This window comes from Bos javanicus, chromosome 4, assembly GCF_032452875.1.
Source record: "Bos javanicus breed banteng chromosome 4, ARS-OSU_banteng_1.0, whole genome shotgun sequence".
Classification (NCBI taxonomy): domain Eukaryota; kingdom Metazoa; phylum Chordata; class Mammalia; order Artiodactyla; family Bovidae; genus Bos; species Bos javanicus.
This window is the reverse complement of record NC_083871.1, coordinates 75,664,585-75,689,581: the sequence shown is the minus strand read 5'-3', so window position 1 is coordinate 75,689,581 and position 24,997 is coordinate 75,664,585. Positions and strand designations below refer to the sequence as shown.

General features: G+C 42.1%; 1 long non-coding RNA gene across 2 annotated transcripts in view; it reads right to left on the bottom strand.

Moving 5' to 3' along the window:
- Positions 1-6,001: 6,001 nt before the first annotated feature.
- LOC133246275 (uncharacterized) overlaps positions 6,002-24,997 on the bottom strand; it is a 39,394-nt gene continuing 20,398 nt past the window's right edge. The window contains exons 1-3 of one of the 2 annotated variants that reach the window (XR_009735993.1): positions 20,381-20,797; positions 17,976-18,129; positions 6,002-10,031 (exon numbers count right to left, since the gene is read on the bottom strand). This is a non-coding gene — a long non-coding RNA (uncharacterized LOC133246275). Of the gene's footprint in view, positions 10,032-17,975; positions 18,130-20,380; positions 20,798-24,997 lie in introns of those variants that run through there. The other variant, XR_009735992.1, reaches the window with a different exon arrangement.

Genomic DNA, 24,997 nt, shown 5'->3' with positions numbered 1-24,997 from the left:
TGTGGTAAAGAAATCAGCAACTTCCAGCAATTGTACAGCATTCTATCTTTCCACACAGACCTAAGTCCCCAGTTTCTTTTTCAGATTAAGATAGGGTTAAGGATCACAGGATTAAGATAATTTGTCTAATATAGATGGCCAATAGGCACAGGAAAATATGCTCTCCATTGTTAATTATTGGAGAAATGCAAATCAAAACTACAATGAGGTACCACCTTACTCTGGTCAGAATGGCCATCACCAAAAAGTCTACAAATAAATACTGGAGCAGGTGTGGAGAAAAGGAAAACTTCTTACGGGTGGTAGGAATGTAAGTTGGTGCAGCCATTATGGAAAATGGTATGGAGGTTCTTCAAAAAACTAAAGATAGAGTTACCATATGATCTAGCAATTCCACTTCTATGCATATATCCAGACAAAATTTTGATTAGAAAAGATACATGCATCCCTGTGTTCATAGCAGCATTACTTACAGTAGCCAAGATATAGAAACAATCTTAATGTTCATTAACAGATGAATCGATATATAATAAAATACTACTCAGTTATTAAAGAAAAAGAATGAAATAATGCTATTTGTAACTACATGGATGGACTTGGAGATTATTGTACTGTGAAGTAAATCAGAAAGAGAAAGACAAATACCATATGACATCATATATTTATATACATGTATATATACATCATATATATGATATATACATGTATATTTATATATCATACATATATATACATGTATATATGGAGTCTAATACATGTCACACAAATGAACTTATCTATGAAACAGAAACAAACTCAGACATAAAGAACAGACTTGTGGTTACCAAGGGGAAGGAGAGTTGGGGAGGGATGGGTCAGTAGTGGGATTAGCAGATGCAAATTATTATATATAGAATGGATAAACAAGGTCCTACTGTATAACACTGGGAATTATATTCAATATCCTATGATAAATCATGATGGAAAAGAATATGGATATATATATATTTGAATCACTCTGCTGTATACCAGAAACTAACACATTGTAAATTAAAAAAAAAAAAAAACACTTCATTTTTTTTTAAAAAGGGTGATTTGTCTGGTTACTTCCATTTAATGACAAGGTAAAAAAGTTAGTATTCTTTTTCTCCAATTTTTCTCCTCTTAGTCTTTTCCTCTCTCCCTCTTTTTCTCCCTCCCTTCTTATCTCCCCTCTCCCTTCCTCCCTATTTCACTCTTTCATTTTATTTTTTATGGAGACTTAACATGAAGTAAACTAATCTTAGTGTAGCTCTGTGAAATTTTAGATATATCAATGTATGCAACTGTGGGTACATCCACCCAGATCAAAATTAACAGAACACCCATAAATTTTCTGTATGCATCATCCCAGTCAGTAATTAACCTTCCCCTACCCTACCAATGGGTAACTATTTTTCTAACATCTATCACCATGTCTTTTAAATATTGAAATCATGGAATATTTTTTCTGCCTTTTATTTTTTTCACTCAACATAAAGACTGCAAGATTCATTCATGTGTGAGACATATCATCACTGGTATATACCATGAGGATATCAGTACTTACTTCTCCATTCTTGGTGACCATATAAGTTGTCTTCAGTTTTTGGTTATTATGAATAAAGCACATATGAACATTTATGTTCATGACTTTTGGAGGAAATATTTATCATCTTTCTTGGGTAAGAAGAAGTGAACTTTCAAGGCAATAACTTTCCACTTTTTCTAAGAAAGTAAACAAGAAGCAATGGCCAAAAGCAGCACTATATCCAGGGAGCCCGCAGACACTCATGCGTATATGCAGTGCTGGAAGGAACCAGGAGAAGAGCTTCCTATCAGCCCCGCCATCCCCGGTTTCACTCACCAGTTAGACCTTGCAGATTCCCAAGGACCCTGGAGGATGTGCATCAGCAAAACGTAACCAGGTGGTGACTCCAGCTGCAGCTGCCCAGGTGTGTTTTGGAAGAATCTACTGAGACCATGATCCTCTTGTCTTTCCACAAAACAACACTCAGATCCCTTTCCAAGATGAAATTCAGGTCACTGCATCTCATTCCCCTACCGTGAAAAGAGAGGCACAGTCTGAGGAAGCAAACTTGCTTTAATATTGCAGTCAAAGATCAGTTCAGTTCAGTTCAGACGCTCAGTGGTGTCCGACTGTTCATGACCCCATGGACCACAGCACATCAGGCCTCCCTGTCTATCACCAACTCCCGGAGTTCACTCAAACTCATGTCCATTGAGTGGGTGATGCCATCCAACCATCTCATCCTCTGTCCTCCCCTTCTCCTCCTGCCTTCAATCTTTCCCAGCATCAGGGTCTTTTCCAATGAGTCAGTTCTTCGCATGAGGTGGCCAAAGTATTGGAGTTTCAGCTTCATCATCAGTCCTTCCAATGAACATTCAGGACTGATCTCCTTTAGGATGGACTGGTTGGATCTCCTTGCAGTCCAAGGGACTCTCAAGAGTCTTCTCCAACACCACAGTTCAAAAGCATCAATTCTTCGGCGCTCGGCTTTCTTTGTAGTCCAACTCTCACATCCATACATGACTTACTGGAAAAATCATAGCCTTGACTAGACAGACCTTTGTTGACAAAGTAATGTCTCTGCTTTTTAATATGTCGTCTAGGTTGGTCATAACTTTCCTTCCAAGGAGTAAGCATCTTGTAATTTCATGGCTGCAGTCACCATCTGCAGTGATTTTGGAGCCCTCAAAAATAAAGTCTGACACTGTTTCCACTGTTTCCCGATCTATTTGCCATGAAGTAATGGGACCGGATGCCACGATCTTAGTTTTCTGAATGTTGAGTTTTAAGCCAACTTTTTCACTCTCCTTCACTTTCATCAAGAGGTTCTTTAGTTTTTCTTCACTTTCTGCCATAAGCGTGGTGTCATCTGCATATCTGAGGTTGTTGATATTTCTCCCAGCAATCTTGATTCCAGCTTGTGCTTCATCAAAGATGCTAGTCACAATTACCATTCAGTAAATCTATGCCTTGCCAGACCTTGTGTTAGAGATAGGACAGCATTTATTTTTACAATGACAACATTATTTGCCCCATTTACCCCATTTTGAGGGGCTAAAACTGTGTTCATATAAAGCCATCAAGGTCTCATAGCTAAACACTGTTTTGATTGACTCACCCTGAACTCCGAACACTGACTTGAGATCTTTAAGGGGCAGAAGGATGTCTAACAATAATTATAACAACTGTGACTATCACATTTCTACAAAGAAGAAAAGAAAAGAAAAACTTTAAACCTAATGATCTTTCAATATCTCATGGGTCAAGCATGAGATTATACTTCTCTGCATTCCTATTTTATTTGCAAAATTCAGAGTGGAGTTGAAAAGACAGAGGCCACTAGCCAACCACCATGGATCATGATTAACTCCAGAATGGAAGTGTAACTCAATAGCTCAGAGGGTGTAAAAGAATCAGCCCTCACTCCCTGAGAGCCATGTGGGCTTCAAAAGAGAAATCTTTGAACTTGGCTTTGAAGGGGACTATTCTTTCAGTAAACACAGCAAAGAACGTAGCATGGATTGACAAATTCAAAGGTTCAACGTGAGCAAGAATGTAGAGGTGCAGGAGAAAGCCTACAGAGATAATATTCAAAGAGTAGCAAGAACAGCTTTCATAGGAAGTGAGAGAGGTAGTAAAAATAATGCAGAAACTAAAGCCAGGTGAAAACTGCTGGCTTGTTAACCTCTATGTGTTCTGCTTTTAAAAATATTCCATAATACAATATCCCATATTACAGCTGACCTGAATTTTTATATTAAAATTTCACATCAATTATTCTCTTTAAGAATATTATTTAAATGTAAGTGAATTTTTGGAAGCATTGGATATGTTTATTGTTGGGATGCACAATACTATAGAGAGAAGACATGCTATGTAATTTACAAATAAGGGCTTGTTTTTTAATAAGTGACTGATAATGGGAAATTTTACATTTATTAATTTAAAAAAACTTTTTTTTAAAAGCCTGGCAAGTAGAGCATGTGTGGCCAAGTGGAATTGGGATGTATTTGTGTTGGGAGTGACAAAAGAAAAAGCAGGCTGGGAAGAAACTACAAAGTATCCTGAGGGTCTTGCTAAGTAGTGAGTTTATTCAATAAAGAGATGAAGAATAAGGCATGCAAACAGAGTTTCAGTTAAGGGGTTATAGGGTTGCTTACACATAACCCTGACATTCCAACAAACACTGGATTAGTCAAGATAGGCTAATTTGTAATTGATAACAAAGAAGCCAAAAATGTCTATGGCTTTACAGATCATGGATCTGAGCAGCCACCTTCTAAGCAGTGGCTCTGAACTCCAAGCAGCTTCCAAAATGTGGGTCTGTCACCCCGGCAGGGACTTCCACAGGTGACACAGCCAGCAAGAGCTCTCGACTGCCACAGGTAGGGAGAAACACCTGGTAATTCTGCTTGTAGCCTGTGGGCGAGAAGCAGGAGCGGGGCAGCTGAGAGGTAGCGTCTTCCTGTGCCCAGCAAGGAGTGGAGAATGGGATGTATGTAAGTGGGCACCAGCAATCTCTACAGCAAACACTGAGGAGTTAAACTTTTGTTTGACTTGATCAACTGCTGACACGAATATCAATGTCAAACATTTCTCTAACACTTCTTGCCTCATATTTTTAATTTGTGGTTTTGGTTTCAGAACAAATCTTGCCTTTCACGTATTTTGTAATTTAGTTATTTGGGTTAAAGAGTGACCTTCATTTACTGTTCACTTGGAAGGAAAGAAGCATTTTTGAACTGTAATTATGTTGATTTAGTAGTCACACTGTTAAATTAAAAAAAAATTAAAACATTCTAAAAAAGATCTGGCCATGGGGTGCAGAGTGCAGATTCCAGCTGGCTTTGCACAATCTCAACACACAGAATCCAGCTCCCATGCATCTACAGCCTCTACCTTTAATTCAGCCCACATGGCCCTGTACCATACACTCACCTGTCTCTAAGGTGAGCAACGAACTCTCCTGATGTGTTCTTCCTCCTCCAGCTGATGTTTCTGTCCCTTGGTGTCCAACTCAACTGCCACCCGGAAGTTCTCTTAGTTGCTGAGTCCACCCCAGCTTCCATGGCTGCCTCTCCAAGCCTTCAGCTTGGCTTTGCTCAACCTCGATACCAAATTTTGGAAGGATCTTCCAATAACCCCTAGGATTCTACCCCAGCTGGTCACCTGATCCCTAAAACAAGTATGTTTGGAAGCCAGATTTACTTGCATTCATCAATAGATTCCAGGTCACTGTGGGAGTTCAAAGTAACAGTCAATACTCCTGGGAGCCTGGAGGAGAAGGAACTGGAGGAGAATGTGGACTTCCACGTTCATGACCAGGGCTGGGAGGGCTCCCAGTGCATGACTCATCCCTGTTGTTCTAAAGAAACCCAGCCCTGAGCTCCCCTTTAAGAAAATCGGCCAGAACACCCATGTTATTCATTCCATCTCCCTTGAGATTCCCACAGGGTGGCTGAAAAATCAAGCCCAGAGCTCATATGCTTCTGAATGGGTGTGGTTCTTTGCTCTTGATCATGTATCTTTAAAGGCCACATGACCTTGTTCAAAGTCAGCCTTTCCTCCTGCCCAGTTGAGAGGAGACCCAATGGGATGCAGCACCACCATCCCAGAGTCCCTCTGCTCAGTGACAGATGCCACAAGCATTCTCTACAAAGCCCAGGACTGGGAGGTGGATGACAGGAATGTGGAACCCACTTTGTCATTTCCTTTCCTGCCCAGGAGAGTCCACATGCCAAATGTCTGGCTATGCCATCTTATTTGAAAACCACCAAAGCCTCCTCTGATTGGATCTTTCTTAATTCTTCAATTCTTAAAGGGTCTGATAGCCCCAGAAAACAAATGAGTGGAGGAGTAGTTTTAACTTCCACCAAGGGCTGCTTCTAAATGGATGGACCATGAGAAGAAGAGTTGAGTTTGTGCATTCTGCTTTTTTTTTTTTTTTAAGATTTATTTATTAATTTTGGCTATACTAGGTCTTCATTGCTTTGCATGGGCTTCCTCTAGTTGCAGCGAATGGGGCTACTCTTGGTTGCAGCATGAGGGCTTTTCACTGTAGTGGCTTTTCTTGTTTTGGATCACAAGCTCTAGGCTTGCAGACTTCAGTGGTTGCAGCCTGTGGGTTCAGTAGCTATGGTTCAAGGGCTCTAGAATGCTGGCTCAATAGTTGTGGCACACGGGCTTCATTGCCTCACAACATGTGGGATCTTCCTGGACCAGGGATCAAACCGGTGTCCCTTACATTGCTGGGAGGATTCTTAACCACTGGACCACCAGGGAAGCCCCTCCCTGCTTCTTTAGTTCCTGCCCATCTCATCTCATTACTCTGCACCAGGAAAGAACTCTCAATGACAAGACTCAGCACCTTTTCCTAAGTGTCTTTGATGTATCCAGCATATTCATCAGCATAGTATCTGGAATCATCACAAATGCCCTACAAGCATTCTCAACTCACAGATAGGAAAAAAGCTGCTGAACCAGTCCTCAGTCAGGGCCCACAGTCAGATGTCCCCACTACACAAAGTCTCAGGGCCTGGGACACTGGGACCCACGGCCTGTCTGCACCTACAAGAAACAAGGGGCCTTAGCACTTCTCATGTGTGGAGAGTCTCAGCTACTATAGAGATAAGACGCAGACAATAATTCTTATATTAGTTGGTTCTCCAGAGAAACAGAACCAATAGGAGAAAGAGAGATTGTAAGGAATTGGTTCATACGACTGTGGGGTCTGGAAAGTCTAAAATCTGCAGGGCAAGCCTTAGGTTGCAAATTCAGAGTTGAAGTTGCAGTAATGAATCTGAGAAACTGAAGCAGGGTTTTTGTCTCACAGTCTTGAAGTAGAACTCCTTCTTTGGGAAACTTTGCTCTGATGATCTTCAAACTGATTGATGAGGCCTACTCACATTATGGGGGCTTCCCAGGTGGTGCTAGTGGTAAAGAACTTGCCTGCCAATGCAGGAGATGTAGGAGATGTAAGATATGTGGGTTTGATCCCTGGGTCGGGAAGATGCCCGGGAGGAGGACATGGCAACCCACTCCAGTATTCTTGCCTGGAGAATCCCATGGACAGAAGAGCCAAGTGGGCTACAGTCCATAGGGTCTCCACCACAGTCTTACACAACTGAAGTGACTCACACACACACACGCGCACGCACCCACTTTATGAAGGGTTATTTGCTTTACTTTAATGTCAATGGATTGGAAATATCAATCACATCTAGAAATATCTTTCCAGCAACATCTAGACAGAATTCTGAGCAAATTATTGGGCACTGTGGCCTGGCCAAGGTGACATGTAAACTGTCACCATCCCTATACAGTGCAATACACTTGAAAGTGTTTTTCTGCTCCAGGTGGCTTCCCCCTGACAAATGCAGGAACTGCCTGGAGTGTCGCTGAGGCCCAGGTGCCAGGTGAAGTCTGAGGCAAGGACCATCTATGCAGCTCCAGCCCCATGCCGGGCCCAGCCAGCTGTCCCCGCTCAAGGACAAGCTGTGGACACCTTCCACTTGCTGGCTTTCAACTCTGGGATATTTTTTTTCAGTGTGTTTGTTTTTGTTTACTAATCTTTGAGGATGTATTTATTCTGTTTTAAAAACTCTTTAACCCTTGTAACTCTGCCATGTTTCACAAATTCCGTGTTTCTGATTTATGCTGTTTTTGCTTTCCTTTTGCATTCTTATCCATCTTTTACCATCCATCTTTGTAATTGTCAAGTTTGCTGATTTTACTTTTCTCCATTTTTCCCCCTATCTCAAAAAGAGAGTAAAAGAAGCAGTCTTTTCATGTTTATCTGTTTTTCTTTGTAATTATTTTGTATTCATTTAGGTCTTTTTTAGCCCCCACCACGCCCCATGTATTTTTCCTTCCCTCAGTCTCCTAATACTTTTTCTTTCATGATGGACTTCTAGGCTAATTTTCCATTTCACTAGTTTTAGTAATATTTCTTTGCTTTTGTTATTTAGCTGATTCTTACTATACTTTTGCTAACTATTCCTCTTTTTCATCATTTGTTTTAGAGTTATCATTTTACCCACTCAAGTTTTAAAACGTTTCCTTCAATGATTCTTCACTTTTCATTGCCTTGTTGGCATTTCTTTTCACTATTTTCACATGTCTATCGTCTGTCTCTGTCCCATGAGCATTGGGACTGGAAGCTGACAAACCCCTGGGCCTGGTAAGAGTCAGGGCACAGGCACCGATACAACTTGCATTTCTTCATCTGTATTTTTCAACTTAAATCTGCTCTGTATTTTGTTTTTATTTATTTACTTCATTTATTCATTTTACTTTTGGCTACACTGGGTCCTTGTTGCTGCACGCCGGTTTTCTCTAGTTGCAAAGCACAGGCTTCTCATTGTAGTGCCTTCCCTTGTTGCTGAGCATGGGTGCTAGGCATGCAGGCTTCAGTAGTTATGGCACGTGGGTTCAGCCACCCCGAGGCATGTTAGATCCTCTTGGACAAGGGATCAAACCCATGTGCCCTGCATCACAAGAAGGATTCCCAACCATTGGACCACCAGGGAAGTCCTGCTCTGTATTTTATACTTCATATTCTCCTTAAGTCACAAATAGATATCCTCATGGAAATAAGCGAAGAGTGGTCGTGAAGACTCTGCCCATGAAGAAATCACAACAGTGGACTAGCTTGGGCAATGTTTCTCAAAAGGGATTTGGGGAGCTCCTGCCTCAGGACTGCTTGGGGAGGATGCCAACATGGGTATTCCTGCACCAGAACCTTTTTCAGAAACTCCTCAGATGATTTGCATGCAGATAGAACTTGAGCCGCAGACTCAAGGTCCCTAGTTTAAAGGCCTCTTCTTCCCTCCAGCTGGCATTCGGTCTTCCCATCTTCCTGCACCCAGAGGCCCCCAACCCACTTGGCCCCACTTCAGCAAGGGTATCTCTTTTCCAGGATATTCAGGTCCTGGCCAAGCAGAGAGATCCCTGGACCATGAAACTGCACTGTTTGCTGATAGGGTGTCCTTTGGTCTGGTGGCTCAGACAGTTAAGAATCTGTCTGCAATGCAGGAGACCCAGGTTTGATCCCTGCCTGGGTCAGGAAGATCCCATGGAGAAGGGAATGGCAATCCCCTCCAGTATTCTTGGATGGAGAATTCCATGGACAGAGGAGCCTGGTGGGCTATAGTCCATGGGGTCACAAACAGTCTGGCATGACTGAGCAACTTTCACTCACCACCCCCAGAAGGAGCTGACACCTGAACTCCCATCCATCTGAGTCCATGGCCCAGGATGATGGGCAGGCAGAAGTAGCAGAGAACCCCACAGAGCAGAGAATCTGAGGGCAATTACAGAAGTAGGGGGAGGGGCCAGCTACTTGCCAAAAGCTGTACCATGTTATCAAGTTCCAGTGAACAAGGAGGGCAAGTAAAAGTGTGGCCAGGATGACCCAGAACTTAGGCAGATACAGGGGCCCCCCAAACCCTGACCCAGGCTGAAGAGCTTCCAGAGCTGTGAACAGACTCTGCTCCAACTGCAGAGGCACCTGGGCCTGGGAAAAAGCAGCGTCTTGGAGCTTTCAACACAACCTGGGTCAGGATCCATACTAGGGGGCCTCATGGGGAGCCAAATGGTATAAAATACATGCCTAGAGTGTACTATTCAGTAAAAAGGGAGAGGAGGTGAGACAAACTGCCCAGAAAGAGATCTTTCTTCCTCAAATTCAAACCTTTCTCAGCAACCATGAAGTGAGGAATCTCCCTAATTCCCCTAATCTTGTCACTTCCCAGCCCCAACAACAGTAGACCTCTCTCAATGGTTATTAGCAGTCTTATATCCCTTATAAGATATGGCTACCATGGCCATAACAAACACCACAGAGAAACATGCTCTCTCACAGTCCTGGAGGCTAAAAGTTCGAGATCAAGGTGTAGGCTACACTGGTTCCTCAAGAGGTCTCTTCTCTTGGCAGATAGATGGCTGTCTTCTCCCCGTATCCTCACATGGTCATCCTGCTCTGCATGTCTGGATCTTGATCTCCCTTTAAAAAAAAAAAAAGTCTTTATTGATTATGTTACAGTATTGTTTCTGTTTTGCACCTTGGTCCTTTGACCATGAGGCAAGGGATCTTAGCTCCCTGACCAGAGATCAAACCTGCACCCCCTGCATTGAAAAGTGCCGTTTTAACTACCACACCACCACGAAGGTCCCCTGATCTCCTCTTCTTATAAGGACACCAGTCCTATGGGGTTAGGACTCCACTTCATCTTAATCACCCCTTCAATGACCCTGTCCCCAAACACAGTCACATTCTGAGGTCCTAGAGATTATGACTTCAACATACAAATTTGGAGGTAACATGATTTGGCCCATGCTGCTGCTGCTGTTAAGTCGCTTCGGTCGTGTCCAACTCTGTGTGACCCCATAGACAGCAGCCCACGAGGCTCCCCCATCCCTGGGATTCTCCAGGCAAGAACACTGGAGTGGGCTGCCATTTCCTTCTCCAATGCATGAAACTGAAAAGTGAAAGTGAAGTCACTGAGTCTTGTCCGACTCTTAGCGACCCCATGGACTGTGGCCCACCAGGCTCCTCCGTCCATGGGAATTTCCAGGCAAGAGTGCTGGAGTGGGGTGCCATTGCCTTCTCCAGATTTGGCCCATAACAATTGCCAAATGCAAACTCATGGTGTTCATTCTGTGCCAGCTCAGGCTGATTGCAGGTCCATGAGAGTCTGGAGCACTGCTCTGAGTGGGCACTACACTCAGTCCGGGACCTCTGTGAGGGGTCACTTGGACCCTGCCCACCTGTCCTGCAGGCGCTCTGCTTCCTTTTCCATCTCCCTTTCCTCTGCTGCTCCACACATGGCCTTCTCTGCAGAACTGGTCTTGCCTCTCCTTATCTCAAAAGTGTGCTTATCTTAAAAGTGTTTCTGCTTTCATGCTTTCTTCAGTCTTTTACTATAAAATTCCAGGCCAAGAATCTACAGGGAAAAAAATGATCGCTAACCAGAAACCCTGTAGAAACAGCATATAGTATTCAGTTGTCCTGGGAATGAGTGATCATTACATGAAAAGTAACTTTCAAGTAAAACTCAGGTTGAGTTTCTCACTCAGTTTAGTTCCGTCACTCAGTCATGTCCAACTCTTTGAGACCTTATGGATTGCAGCATGCCAGGCTTCCTTGTCCATCACCAACTCCTGGAGCTTGCTCAAACTCATGTCCATCAAGTCAGTGATGCCATCCAACCATCTCATCCTCTGTTGTCCCCTTCTCCTCCCGCCTTCAATCTTTCCTGGAATCAGGGTCTTTTCCAATGAGTCAGTTCTTCGCATTAGGTGGCCAAAATATTGGGGTTTCAGCTTCAGCATCAGTCCTCCCAATGAATATTCTGGACTGATTGCCTTTAGGATGGACTGGTTGTATCTCCTTGCTGTCCAAGGGACTCTCAAGAATCTTCTCCAACACCACAGTTCAAAAGCATCAATTCTTCTGCACTCAGCTTTCTTTATAATCCAACTCTCGTATCCATATGTGATTACTGGAAAAACCAAAGCTTTGACTAGATGGACCTTTGCTGGCAAAGCAATGTCTCTGCTTTTTAATATGCTGTCTAGGTTGGTCATAGCTTTTCTTTCAAGTACCAAGGGTTTTTTAATTTCATGGCTGCAGTCACCATCTGCAGTGATTTTGGAGCCAAAAAAAAATAAAAGTCTGACACTGTTCCAGTTATTTGCCATGAAGTGATGGGACCAGGTGCCTGATCTTTGTTTTCTGAATGTTGAGTTTTAAGCAAACATTTTCACTCTCCTCTTTCACTTTCATCAAGAGGCTCTTTAGTTCTTCACTTTCTGCCATAGGGTGGTGTCATCTGCATATCTGAGGTTATTGATATTTCTCCTGGAAATCTTGATTACAGCTTGTGTTTCATCCAGCCCGGCATTTCGCATGATGTACTCTGCATATAAGTTATATAAGCAGGGTGACAATATACAGACTTGACGTACTCTTTTCCCAATTTGGAACCAGTCTGTTGTTCTACGTCTGGTTCTAACTGTTGCTTCCTGACCTCCATACAGATTTCTCAGGAGGCACGTAAGGTGGTCTGGTATTCCCATCTCTTTAAGAATTTTCCAGTTTGTTGTGATCCATACAGCCAAAAACTTTGGTATAATCAGTAAACCAGAAGTAGATGTTTTTCTGGAACTCTCTTGCTTTTTCAGTGATCCAACAGATGTTGGCAATTTGATCTCTGGTTCCTCTGCCTTTTCTAAATCCAGCTTGAACATCTGGAAGTTCATGGTTCATGTACTGTCGAAGCTTGGCTTGGAGAATCTTGAGCATTACTTTACTAGTGTGTGAGATGAGTGCAATTGTGTGGTAGTTTGAACATACTTTGGCATTGCCTTTCTTTGGGATTGGATGCAAGCTAATCTTTTCCAGTCCTGTGGCCACTGTTGAGTTTTCCAAATTTGCTGGCATATTGAGTGCAGCACTTTCACAGCATCATCTTTTAGGATTTGAAATAGCTCCACTGGAATTCCATTACCTCCACTAGCTTTGTTCATAGTGATGCTTCCTAAGGCCCACTTGACTTTGCATTCCAGGATGTCTGGCTCTAGGTGAGTGATCACACCATCATGATTATCTGGGTCATGAAGATCACTTTTTTATAGTTCTTCTGTGTATTCTTGCCACTTTTTCTTAATATCTTCTGCTTCTGTTAGGTCCATACAATTTCCTTCCTTTATTGTGCCCATCTTTGCATGAAATGTTCCCTTGGTATCTATAATTTTCTTGAAGAGATCTCTAGTCTTTCCCATTCTATTGTTTTCCTCTGTTTCTTTGCATTGATCAATGAGGAAGGCTTTCTTATCTCTCCTTGCTATGCTTTGGAACTTTGTGTTCAAATGGGTATATCTTTCCTTTTCTCCTTTGCTTTTCCCTTCTCTTCTTTTCTCAGCTATTTGTAAGGCCTCCTCAGACAATCACTTTGCCTTTTTGCATTTCTTTTTCTTGGGGATGGTCTTGATCCCTGTCTCCTGTACAATGTCACAAACCTCCATCCATAGTTCTTCAGGCACTCTGTCTATTAGATCTAATCCCTTGAATCTATTTGTCACTTTCACTGTATAATCATAAGGGATTTGGTTTAGGTCATACCTGAATGGTCTAGTGGTTTTCCCTACTTTCTTCAATTTCAGTCTGAATTTGGCTATAAGGAGTTCATGATCTAAGCTACAGTCAGCTCTCAGTCTTGTTTTTGCTGACTGCATAGAGCTTCTCCATCTTTGGCTGCAAAGAATATAATCAACCTGATTTCAGTATTGACCATCTAGTGATGTCCATGTGTAGAGTTTTCTCTTGTGTTGTTGGAAAAGGGTGTTTGCTATGACCAGTGCATTCTCTTGGCAAAACTCTATTAGCCTTTATCTGGCTTCATTCTGTACTCCAAGGCCAAATTTGCCTATTACTCCAGGTGTTTCTTGGCTTCCTATTTTTGCATTCCAGTCCCCTGTAATGAAAAGGACATCTTTTTTGGGGTGTTAGTTCTAAAAGGTCTTGTAAGTCTTCACAGAACCGTTCTACTTCAGCTTCTTCAGCATTACTGGTTGGGGCATAGACTTGGATTACCATGATATTGAATGGTTTGTCTTGGAAATGAACAGAGATCATCCTGTCATTTCTGAGACTGCATCCAAGTACTACCTTTCAAACTCTTTTGTTGACTATGATGGCTACTCCATTTCTTCTAAGGGATTCCCACAGTAGTAGATATAATAGTCATCTGAGTTAAATTCACTCATTCCTGTGCATTTTAGTTCACCGATTCCTACAATGTCAATGTTCATTCTTGTCATCTCCTCTTTGACCACTTCCAATTTGCCTTGATTCATGGACATAACAATCCAGGTTCCTATGCAATACTGTTCTTTGCAGCTTCGGACTTTACTTCCATCACCAGTCACATCCACAGCTGGATGTTGTTTTTGCTTTGGCTCTATTTCTTCAATCTTTCTGGAGTTATTTCTCCACTGATCTCCAGTAGCATATTGGATACCTACTGAGCTGGGGAATTCATCTTTCAGTGTCCTATCTTTTTGCCTTTTCATACTGTTCATGGGGTTCTCAAGGCAAGAATACTGAAGTGCTTTGTCATTTCCTTCTCCAGTGGACCACATCTTATCAGAACTCTCCACTATGACCCGTCCGTCTTGGGTGACCCTACAAGGCATGACTCATAGTTTCACTGAGTTAGACAAGGCTGTGGTCCATGTGATCAGTTTGATTAGTTTTCTGTAATTGTGGTTTTCATTCTGTCTGCCTTCTGATGGAGAACGATAAAGACTTTTGGAAGCTTCCTGATGGGAGAGAGTGAGGGGGAAACTGGGTCGTTTTCTGATGGGTGGGGCCATGCTCAGTAAATGTTTAATCCAATTCTCTGTTCATGGACTGTGTTCCTTCCCTGTTATTTGATCTGAGGCCAAACTATGATGGAGGTAATGAAGATAATGGTGACCTCCTTCAAAAGGTCCTGTGCATGCACTGCTGCACTCAGTGCCCCCTACCCTGAAGCAGGCCACCGCCGAACCATGCCTCTGCCAGAGACTCCTGGACACTCACAGACAAGTCTGGGTCAGTCTCTTGTGGGGTCACTGCTCCTCTCTCCTGGATCCTGGTGCGAACAAGGTTTTGTTTGTGCCGTCCAAGAGTCTGTTTTCCCAGTCCTGTGTAAGTTCTAGTGGCTCTTTGGTGGGGTTAATGGCGACCTCCTCCAAGAGGGCTTATGCCATACCTAGGTCTGCTGCACCCAGAGCCCCTGCCCTTGCGGCAGGCCACTGCTGACCCATATCTCCACAGGAGACATTCAAACACTCAAAGACAGGTCTGGCTCAGTCTCTGTGGAGTCTCCTGGGGCACACAAGGTTTCGTTTGAGCCCTCCAAGTGTCTCTGGTGAGTATGGGGTTTGATTCTAAATGCAATTTTGCCCCTCCTATTGTCTTGCTGGGGCTTCTCCTTTGCCCTTGGACATAGGGTCTTTTTCTGGTGGGATCCAACATTCTCCTGTCGATGGTTGTTCAGAAGTGAGTTGTAAATTTAGAGTTCTCTCAGGAGAAGATGAGCGCACATCCTTCTACGCCACCATCTTGAGTTTCTCACTAGTTGAACATAAATGAAAATAAGACAAAAAGGACAGGGTCACATTTCCCAAATGAACAGAATAATTTTGCATCAGGAAACATTTGAACACATGCAACTGAAACTGACAGCAGTTTGAAGGCCAGCACCAGGTTAACATAGTCAGTAACTGAGAATGTCACATCTAGCCTGTGGTCCCAAGACAGTTTTGCTTAGTTGTGGAAATTAATTCTCTCCAGCCTTTTCTAAAGACATCAAAAATAATGTTGCTATTTCAGAAATTCTGTATTAGTGCTTATCTTCAGAAGTTTCTTATTTCTGGACAAGTGGGCAATGTCTTCCATTTTTGTCTTCCCTCTCCTCTCCCACTTCCCACCCCATGGTTCCCCAGAAACCCTGTGATTTCACTGGTTTTCAGTACTTGTCCTGAGGCTTCCCAGGTGGTGCTAGTGGTAAAGAACCCAAAGAACATTTCCTGCCAATGAAGGAGATGTAAGAGACGCAGGTTCGATCCCTGGATCAGGAAGATCTCCTGGAAGAGGGCATGGCAACCCACTCCAGTTTTCTTACCTGGAGAATCCCACAGACAGAGAAGCCTAGCAGGCTACACTCCATAGGGTGGCAAAGAGTCAGACATGACTGAAGCGACATAGCTTGCAGTACTTTTCCTAACCCCTGTGTTAGTCATGATTCAAACACCTCAGATCAAACATTTTATTCTTACAGTACACATGTAACATTGAGGTACATGTGGCAAAGAAAAGTAACTACTTGCTCAGATCAAATATTTTGTAAACATGGTGGGGAGGGAAGTTGCAAGGCAGTCGTGATCAGGAACTGGAGTGGTAGATATGACATGGTCCAGATAACATGGCCTTCCAGATCTGGTAACAGCTGCCCAGGAGGAGCATCCTTCCCTCCCTCTCTGCTGTGTTACTAGTGGAATACCACTCAACCTTCCAAAAGAAGCTAATTCTGCCATATACAACCACGGACACACATATGAACCTGGAGGACATGACACTAAGAGAAATAAACCAGCTACAGAAAGACAAATACTGCATGATTCACTGCTCTGAGGAAGCTAAAATAGTCAAAGTCATAGGTTGGAAGAGGAGGGTAGTTACTGCCAGGAACAAGGGGGAGATGGGGAGCTATTAGTCATTAGGGATAAAGTTTCAGTCAAGTAAGATGACTACATATTGGCTGCAGAGCATCATGCCTATAGTCTACTGGACCATACTACTCACACAAATGTTTGTTAAAGGGGAAAATCTCAGGTTGAGTTCTTACCACAATAAATTAAAGTTTGAGAGAGAGAGAGGAAAATGGCCATGTGTTTCCAGGCTATGGGCTTGCTTCTCCCAGGGGCTTTCTCTCTAACTGGGTCAGTCTCCCTGCTTCTTCCCACTCCTATTCCCTGTTCCACCAGGGTTGCCAATATCCCAGCCTGCTTAACTACCATGCCTGACCCAGTTACAGCACGTAGCCATCAAGGCCAGCCTTGGCTCTAGGGGCTTACATTGCATGAGCCACCATTCTTGGTCCGCAGCCCCTCAGCTCCTTACATGACAGTGCAGAGTCCCAGTGTGGCACTCTGGGCCACTCATCTCCACCCCTGCCCCTCAACCCTGACATCCATGAGGCAACTTGACCACAGGCAGCTGTAACACATCATGGTTATTTGCAGCAAAACGGAAGCCTGCCCCAAACCACTGATTTCTAGGAACCTCCGTTTAGATTCCAAGAATAATATTTATGGCAGACATTGTGACGATGCCATGATTGCTGGAAGCTGCAAGGCTTTGCAGCTCACAAGGCAGTGATGTGATTTCTTCCTGCTGTCCCTAATTAGGTTCAGCCCCTTCTAACATTTAGTAAATGATTTTTACGGTGAGTGTCAGAGCTAACTGTACTCTGGAAAAGCATTTCTTCTCTAAGTCTGGCTCTCCCTCCAGCATAAGCCAGGAGCTCAGCTGAGATCTCCCAGCCTTCACCTTCTATGAACCACTTTAGGAAAGACAGATGGTCCAGGAATGAGAAAGTAAATCTGCTTCTGTTCATGATGGGTCATTTCTGTAGGACTGGAGCAAAGGAGAACATATCCATGGACTTACTATCTTAGAATCACAGAACAGGCTCCATTATTTGAGCCTTCTTTGTGAAGTCTTGTCATCAAGAACAAGCATATTAACACATTATTCAATGAATACGTCTTATGTACCTCCTATGCTCCAGGTTTCATGCTGGCTCTTCAGACTTAAAGACCCTTCCCTTGCTCTAGCAGATTTTAATAGAATAAAATAATGAGCAGAGTAGACTTTAATGTATATAAGAATTTAGTATATGTTAAAGGATCCATTAGAAAAAAAAATGGGATATGGGCTATTTTACGTTAGGAAAATGACTTGCAGTTTGTAACCAAAAAGATAATAAGTTCTTATCCCATATACCTATCAAAATAAATTCCTAACAGAGTTAAGAATTAAATCAAAATATAAAAGATTTCTGTTGGGCAAAGGACTTGCTAATATAAAACATTAAAATAAAGTGGAAATGAAATGATAGATTAGACATTGAGTTTTAAGCATCTTTATATGCTATACATGAAATACAAAAATCTTTTTTGAAAAATATGTATTCTATTGATAGATCATATAGAAAAATCTCAAATAAAGTTTATCACAGGCTTATATCCCAAAAAATAGCCATCAGGGATTGGATACGAAGCAACAGTCAGCAGGAGAGAAAACATAGAAAGTAATAAAAATATGGATAAACTATCCTGCAATTATTTTCTCTGCATGTGACACCACCCTATCTTTCTCCATTGAGCTTCTACTCACCTTCAAGGTCTCTATGATCACTATCTTCCCTGTGAGGATTTCTCTGCCTCCCTCTGGGCCCCATCTTATGAGTTGAATGGTTAAAATTTGATGGGGCAACTCTTCAGTCCTCAGCATGGGGCTTTTGTTTGGGTCCATTTATCACCATTTTCCACTTAATGAGAAAAATAGGAAAAAAAAAGATTGAAATAAAAATAGTTGTCTTATCAAAAAAATTAAGCTAAAATTGTCAGTATCTGAATATGATACAACCATTTACATAGAATTACTCAATAAATTATTGAAAAAAGTAAGCAAGTTTAACAAGGTTTCTGGATACAAGATTAATACACAAAATGTAGCAACATTTCTCCACATTCTAATTTTTAATGCATAAAATATAATGGAAAATACACCACAGACTCAGAACACCAATTAAAATGTATTAAAGTGGATTATTTTAATTCAATCAAGTGCTTTCTCATCAAGTTTTATCAATGTAATGATAGAACTCAAACTTTGAAGACACTCTGCTGCCAGCCTGAAAACTACTGCAAAACTGTGTCAGCTGTGAACAGAAGTGTCTGCTCCAGGTGGAGACAGATTCCAGGTTGCTGTCTTGAACTACTCCCATGGGATCCCTTCTAGGCTTTCCCAGACCTCACAGGAAGCTGCACGTCTGCTTCTTGGGCAGCAGTGAAACACTGGGTGTGTTTGCAACTGGCAGTTGCAAAGCTTAGCCTGATGTAGTGGAGCAGCTAGTGCTAGGGGCCCTCATGCTGCCCATGACCTACAGAGACCATGAATGAGCACACCACATAAACCAGCCTCTTACCCTCCTTCTGAGCAGCCAAAGATGGGGCTGCCTGGGGCCAGAGGCTAGGAGTCCTGGGATTCCAGCCACACCAATCTCTGCTCTGCTCTGCCATTCTGAGGACAGATGGACACCCCCCCCCAACCCATGTGCTGTGATACCCATAAGGACACTGCTGAACCTCAACTTTACCCTTCTCACCAGTTCCCACATTGGCTCTGAACACCCTTCTAGGCACTATGCAGATAGAACAAGTTTTTTTAAAATCTGATCAGGTGACTGTTCTAAACACTTGAGCAGTTTCAAATCTCTCTTGAGTAAACACAAACATCCATGAAGTAGATGGCACTGCGTGAATGAAGCCAACCTTACAGCATCCTCTGGGGCTGACCCCCAGTCACTGTCTGCATTCAGGCTGCACTGCTCTTGTCCAGGCCCTTGAACACACTTCTCTCCTTCCCATCACTGAACTTGCCCAAGAGGGTCTTTCCATGGGCACCACCCCATACCACCACCTTGGGCAAGGAAACCTCCTCTTCTTTCTGGGTTCAGCCCAGTCTCAATTCCCCAGGGCCACTTCCCTGATCTCTCCACAGAGACATCCTTTGTAGTTACTTGTTGCAGTTATAACTTGAAACTCATATTGTGACTCCAAGAGTGACATTCATTCTCCTTGCTAGAATATGGTCCCATGCCTTAGCCAGCCAGGATTGTCATAAGAAACTACAAAAGACCGGGTGGCTTAAATTATAAACATTTGTTTCACCCAGTGCTGGAGGCTGGAAGATGAGGGTGCCAGCAGGGCTAGTGTCTGGTGACTGCTCTTTTCATGGCTTGCAGACAATCTCCTTCTAGCTATGTCCTCACAAGACACATACACACACAGAGAGAAAGCACACTTTGGTGTCTCTTCTTATGAGGACACTAATTATATCAGATCAGGGCACCATCCTCATTACTTTATTTAATCTTAAATACTTCCTTAAAGGCCCACCTCCAAATCCAGCCATAGTGGATTTGGACCTCATAATCCACTATGAGGTCCTCATAATCCTATTGAGAGAGTCATTTCCTAGGCAGGTTGATAAGAAGTCTAGGGGTCCCCAGGGAGAGAGGCATCTGGAATTCTCATGGAGGAAGAAAGGACAAAAATTTTTTTTTCACTCTACATTCCTTAGGATTATACAACAATAATGTATCCTGCTTGAGGACAGTCTCTGGAAAAAACCTTCTGGCTAATCCTATTATCTTAAAATGTAAATTATGGGAGTAGGTCTAGTGAGGGACAACCTCCAGACATTCTTTTGATTCACTGTAATAACTAATTAGAGAGTATATAACTCCATTGCTAACACTAGCAAGGGGGTACTCTTTCTGCCCCCTTCTGATGCCTATGTCAGAAGCTTTCTCTATCTCCTTTATACTTTAATAAAACTTTATTACACAAAAGATCTTAGCGATCAGCCTCGTCTCTGGCCCTGGATTGAATTCTTCTCCTCCAGAGGCCAAGAATCCCGGCATCTTTTCATGATTCAGCAACAACTTTCCACTATGAGTTCCTCATAGATTAGGACCTCAGTGTTACAAATATGAAAGCTGAGGGGACACTAACATTCATTTCAGAGAGTCCATGGGAACAGAAATGATGTCTTGTCTTCTTTTGCTCATCATTTTGTCCTCAGCACCTAGCAGAGAATCTGGCATTAAGTAATCAGTAAACATGTTGAATAAATACACAAATTAAGCAATAATTTTTCTAGATGACCCATAGATTATGTATTTTCTGTATTTGGCTCATCTGTTAAACCTGACATGGGGAAAGACCTAAGAAATAGCTTAGATATTTATAGTTTCTGAAGGCAACCACCTAAATTTAAAGCAAACATCACAAGGGCAGACTTGCAGCTTCCTATAATGTCTCCATGTTTTGTTATGGGCTGTGAGTTATCATGAGGTTGATGAGAAAAGAATTGAATTAGAAAGATGGTATAGAGCCTTGCAATGAGGGAAAGGAATTTTCTCTTACAAAAGCTTTAGTCAAATAAATATATTCTTTTAAATTATGATTAAGTTTCACATATGCTGCTCCATTGGTGTTTTCATTATAATATGAAAAACTTTCCCAATATTACATTGGGAATATTGAAGCAGAAAAATCTCCCACAGTTACTGCTCACACAGCTACTTATTACAACAGGTAGCATGGGGTGAGGGGAGAGGGCAGAGGATTGTTCTGATGGCTCTAACTTTAATGTATAAAATATCTAAGAATTTGAACTGAACTGAGAGACAAAAAAAAGGGTCTGGTCTTGATTCATCCACAAACAAGCTTTGTAACTTTGAACAAAACACTTTGCCTTTCAATCCAGCTTCAATGTTTTATAAATTTATGATTTTGTTTCTCTATAACATTCGTAATGGTAAGCCAAAGCACACATTTGCTTTCCTGAGAAAGCTCCAAATAGCAAAACAATGACATTCTGAGAGGAGGCCATTGAGAGAATGAGAAATTACTTAAAGTCACACTCTAGGATGAGTGATGATCAAACTGCTAAATACTGAAACTCTGTCTTCTCACTCTGCCCAATCTGCTCAATAAAGTCAGAGTCAGTTGTAGCAGAAGGGACCCTAAGCGGCAAGAAAAGATCAGCATGATCATTTGACCTTTGTTCTCTGTTCATCCACTCATCCAAGAATCCAAAGAACAAAGTAAGAGGTGTCAAGGGAATTAGGGGAGTTTATTTTTCTGTAAACCAAGGAATTATTGTGATGTGAGGTGTTGAAATTTTAAGGGAGGCTATATTTTTAGTATTTTCTTCCAGAATAACAAGTGCCAACTCTTGAGAAAGAGAGAAATCTGTACAAATTCCGAGCCTATTCTGATATACTCAAAATTGAGATTACCATGGGCAGATTATCTAGGTAGAACATGCGTTCTGGGGCAGTCAGATGTTCATAGGACTGCTGTCCTAATGTGGTGAACAAAAATTCCCCTGGAAGGCTCTCTATCATCCCTTCAGATATATCTATATCCAAGAGTCAATGGCCTGAAAACAAGAACTGAATGTACTGATTACAACAGAAGTGAATCTGCTCACTTAGGAATAAACAAGACTACCAGGTGCCTTGAAGAAACAAAAGCAAATACATTGTTTAGTCCACACCAGGTGCCAAGCAAATGGTACTAGGTGCTTCATACATGTTATCTAATTTAACACTCATAAGAATCCAGGGAGCTAAGAATATAACTTTTATTTGATACGAGAAGAAGGGAAGACTCAGAACATCCCATTGGCTCAGATGGCACATCTATTATTAGCCCCACTGTGAATGTGTGACTTTGGCTGCTGGACGACCTGAGAGAGCATAGATGAGATCAACCTGAAACTGACTGGTGTCATTTCAGGAAGTGTCCAAAGATCTCCGGTACCATAGCCCTTTATGTCAGCACCGAGGAGAATTCAGCAAGAGCAAAGTGGTAGATAAGAAGTGATTTATTAGAACAGGACGCTGATGAGGCTTACAAGCAGGTGGGTGAGAAATGCTGCTCCCCAAGAACTTAGTGGGCTTTAGTTTTATAAGCAAAGTAAAAGCAGGGTGCAGGAGGACTTTCTTTGTCTTTCTTGAGTAGACGTCATTTCTCCATCATCAGTTCCTCCCCCAGATAGGGTAGGGAAGTTTACTTGTCCCTCCCTATATGGTTAGGCCAGGACTGTCAAAGCATTTTGGAAAAATATTTTCAGGTCTCAGTACAATGAGGGTTTTTCGTTTTGAAAAGTCATCTTCCCATCAATGATTGTTTATTGTGTGCACAGAGCCTGTTTTGAGGGTCATTAACTTACTGAGTCACTGGGCAGGATGTGGGTCTTATGCCGCCATTGTTTTACTGTTTGGGGGCATGTCCTATGCTTCTGTTGCATGTTCTGTTGCTAAGCAAGCCTGCTTGGTTGTGTGGTTAAATAAACCTGCTTTCTCGAGTAATCATTAACTTACCAGAGTTTCCCATATTTCCCTACTTATAATCCCCTAGTGGGATTAACTATTTAATCACCTATTTTGCCCCTTCATCTTGTCCCTTTCAAACCCAATTGCATTACTTGGGAGAAGAAAAGCTAGCTGCCATCACTTATTTATTAACTCATTGAGCACAAAGTTAGTGAAGCATTGATAGCATCAGCAGTTCCCAAAGGGTGGTTTCCATGTGAATTGCCTGGGCAAGTAACTACAGCAACCACCCCAGGGCAGCCAGCCTGGGTAGGGCCTAATGATTTTCATTCAGTGAACTTCTGTGGGGGTGTATGTGTGTGTGTGTGTGTGTGTGTGTTAGTCACTCAGTCATGTCCAACTCTTTGTGACCCCATGGACTGTAGCGTGCCAGGCTCCCCCATCCATGGGATTCCCCAGGCAAGAATACTGGAGTGGGGTGCCATTTCCTTTTCCAAATGAACTTCTAGATGATGCCAATGTTTAGGGTCCATGGGTCACATTTTGAGTAGTAAGTGCTAGTTGGCCAGTCTTTGGAAGGCCAGAGAAGAACATAAAAATCAATAAGACATAGTTCTTAACCTTGAGGTACTCACAAGTCTAACAGAGAAAGACACACATGACAAATAGGCTGAATTTTGTCAGACTCTGAAATGCCAGACTCTTCAGGAAACCCCTAGACTTCTGGAGTGAGAAGTAGAGAAAACCTCATCAAGGAGGCTTTGGGGCTGAGCTTGAGACAAGAGGAGCAGTCTTCTCAGAGAGAAGCTGGGGTGAAGTTCATTCTGGCAAAGCAGCCGGATTAGGGACAGCAAGTTTATAAGTTAAGGGACAGCAAGTTTCACAGAAACCCATTTCAAATGCAGTGTTAAAAACAGCACAAATCACAAGAAGGTCTGAATCCATGATCCAGATTAACAATGAGAAAAATATCAGACAAATTCAAAATTCAGGGACAGTCTACAAAACATCTAACCAGGGTTCCTCAAACTATCAGGATCTTGGAAAAGAAGAAGAGACTGAGATGCTGTCACAGACCAGGGCAGACCAGGGAAGGAGCATGACCGAAGGCAATGTGGTATCTTGGACTAGATTCTGGAGCAATAAAAAAGGATATTAGTAGTAAAACTAGTGAGTGCCAAGTAATCAACTTTTCCATAGGTCTAAAATTATTTGAAAACTAAATGTTTAGTTTAAAAAATGTAACACTGCATGAACCGTATTAATATCAGGAAAAGCAGACTCAGAACAAAGAAAAGGACCAGAAATGAATATGGATCCAATTCAATGATAATAATGAATTCACCAAGAAGATATAATAATCCTAAATACAGAGATGTACCTAAAAACATAGTCCAAGGACATAAGAGTGAAAATTGATATAAGTGAAAAGAGAAATAAACAAATTCACAATTATACTTGGAAATTTCCACACTCTAGCCTTAGTTCTCACTACAAAAAGGAAACAGAAATTCACCAAGGATATAAAAGATTTAAAAATACTGTGACAACCTGGGTGGGGTGAGGTGGGAGGTGGGAAGGAGGTACAAGAAGGAGGGGACATATGTTATACCTATGGCTGATTCACATTGATGTATGGCAGAAACCAACACAATATTGTAAAGCAATTATCTTCCAACTAGGAATAAATCATTAAAAAAAATAATTTTAAAAAACACTATAAAATAAAACTTGACTTAATTGAAATATATAAAACAATTCATTCCACAAAGCAGAAGACGCCTTTTAAAGCACAAGACACATGCACCAAGATGAGGTATATGCAGTCTCATAAAATTAACACTAACAAATGTAAAAGATTTGAATCATACATATTATGTTTTCTAACAAAGACAGAATTAACCTAATGTCGACTTTAAAAATATTTACAACCTAAAAGTTGAGAGTTATTTTTTATTCAGTGGGAATTTCAGGACTTCAAGCCTGGGAGGCAACATTTCAAGGAACCCTGAGAGAAAAGCTCTGAGGACGTGAGGGGAGGAGCCAGCGTACATAGTAGTTTTGCAATAATAAGGGGCAGATAGTCTGAACATCAAAAGATGTTTGTTAATTAAAGAAAACCAGATATCCCAAGTAAAGGAATTTAGTGGGTGTTTATTTATGGGAAGAGGCAAGAGTCTGGGCTCACTGAAAGCATTCCTTTCATATGCATCTCACCTATCTGAGACCAGTATCTTATTTTCAGGTCCTGAGCTTCCTTTCCTCAGGGCTTACTGTAGGGAGT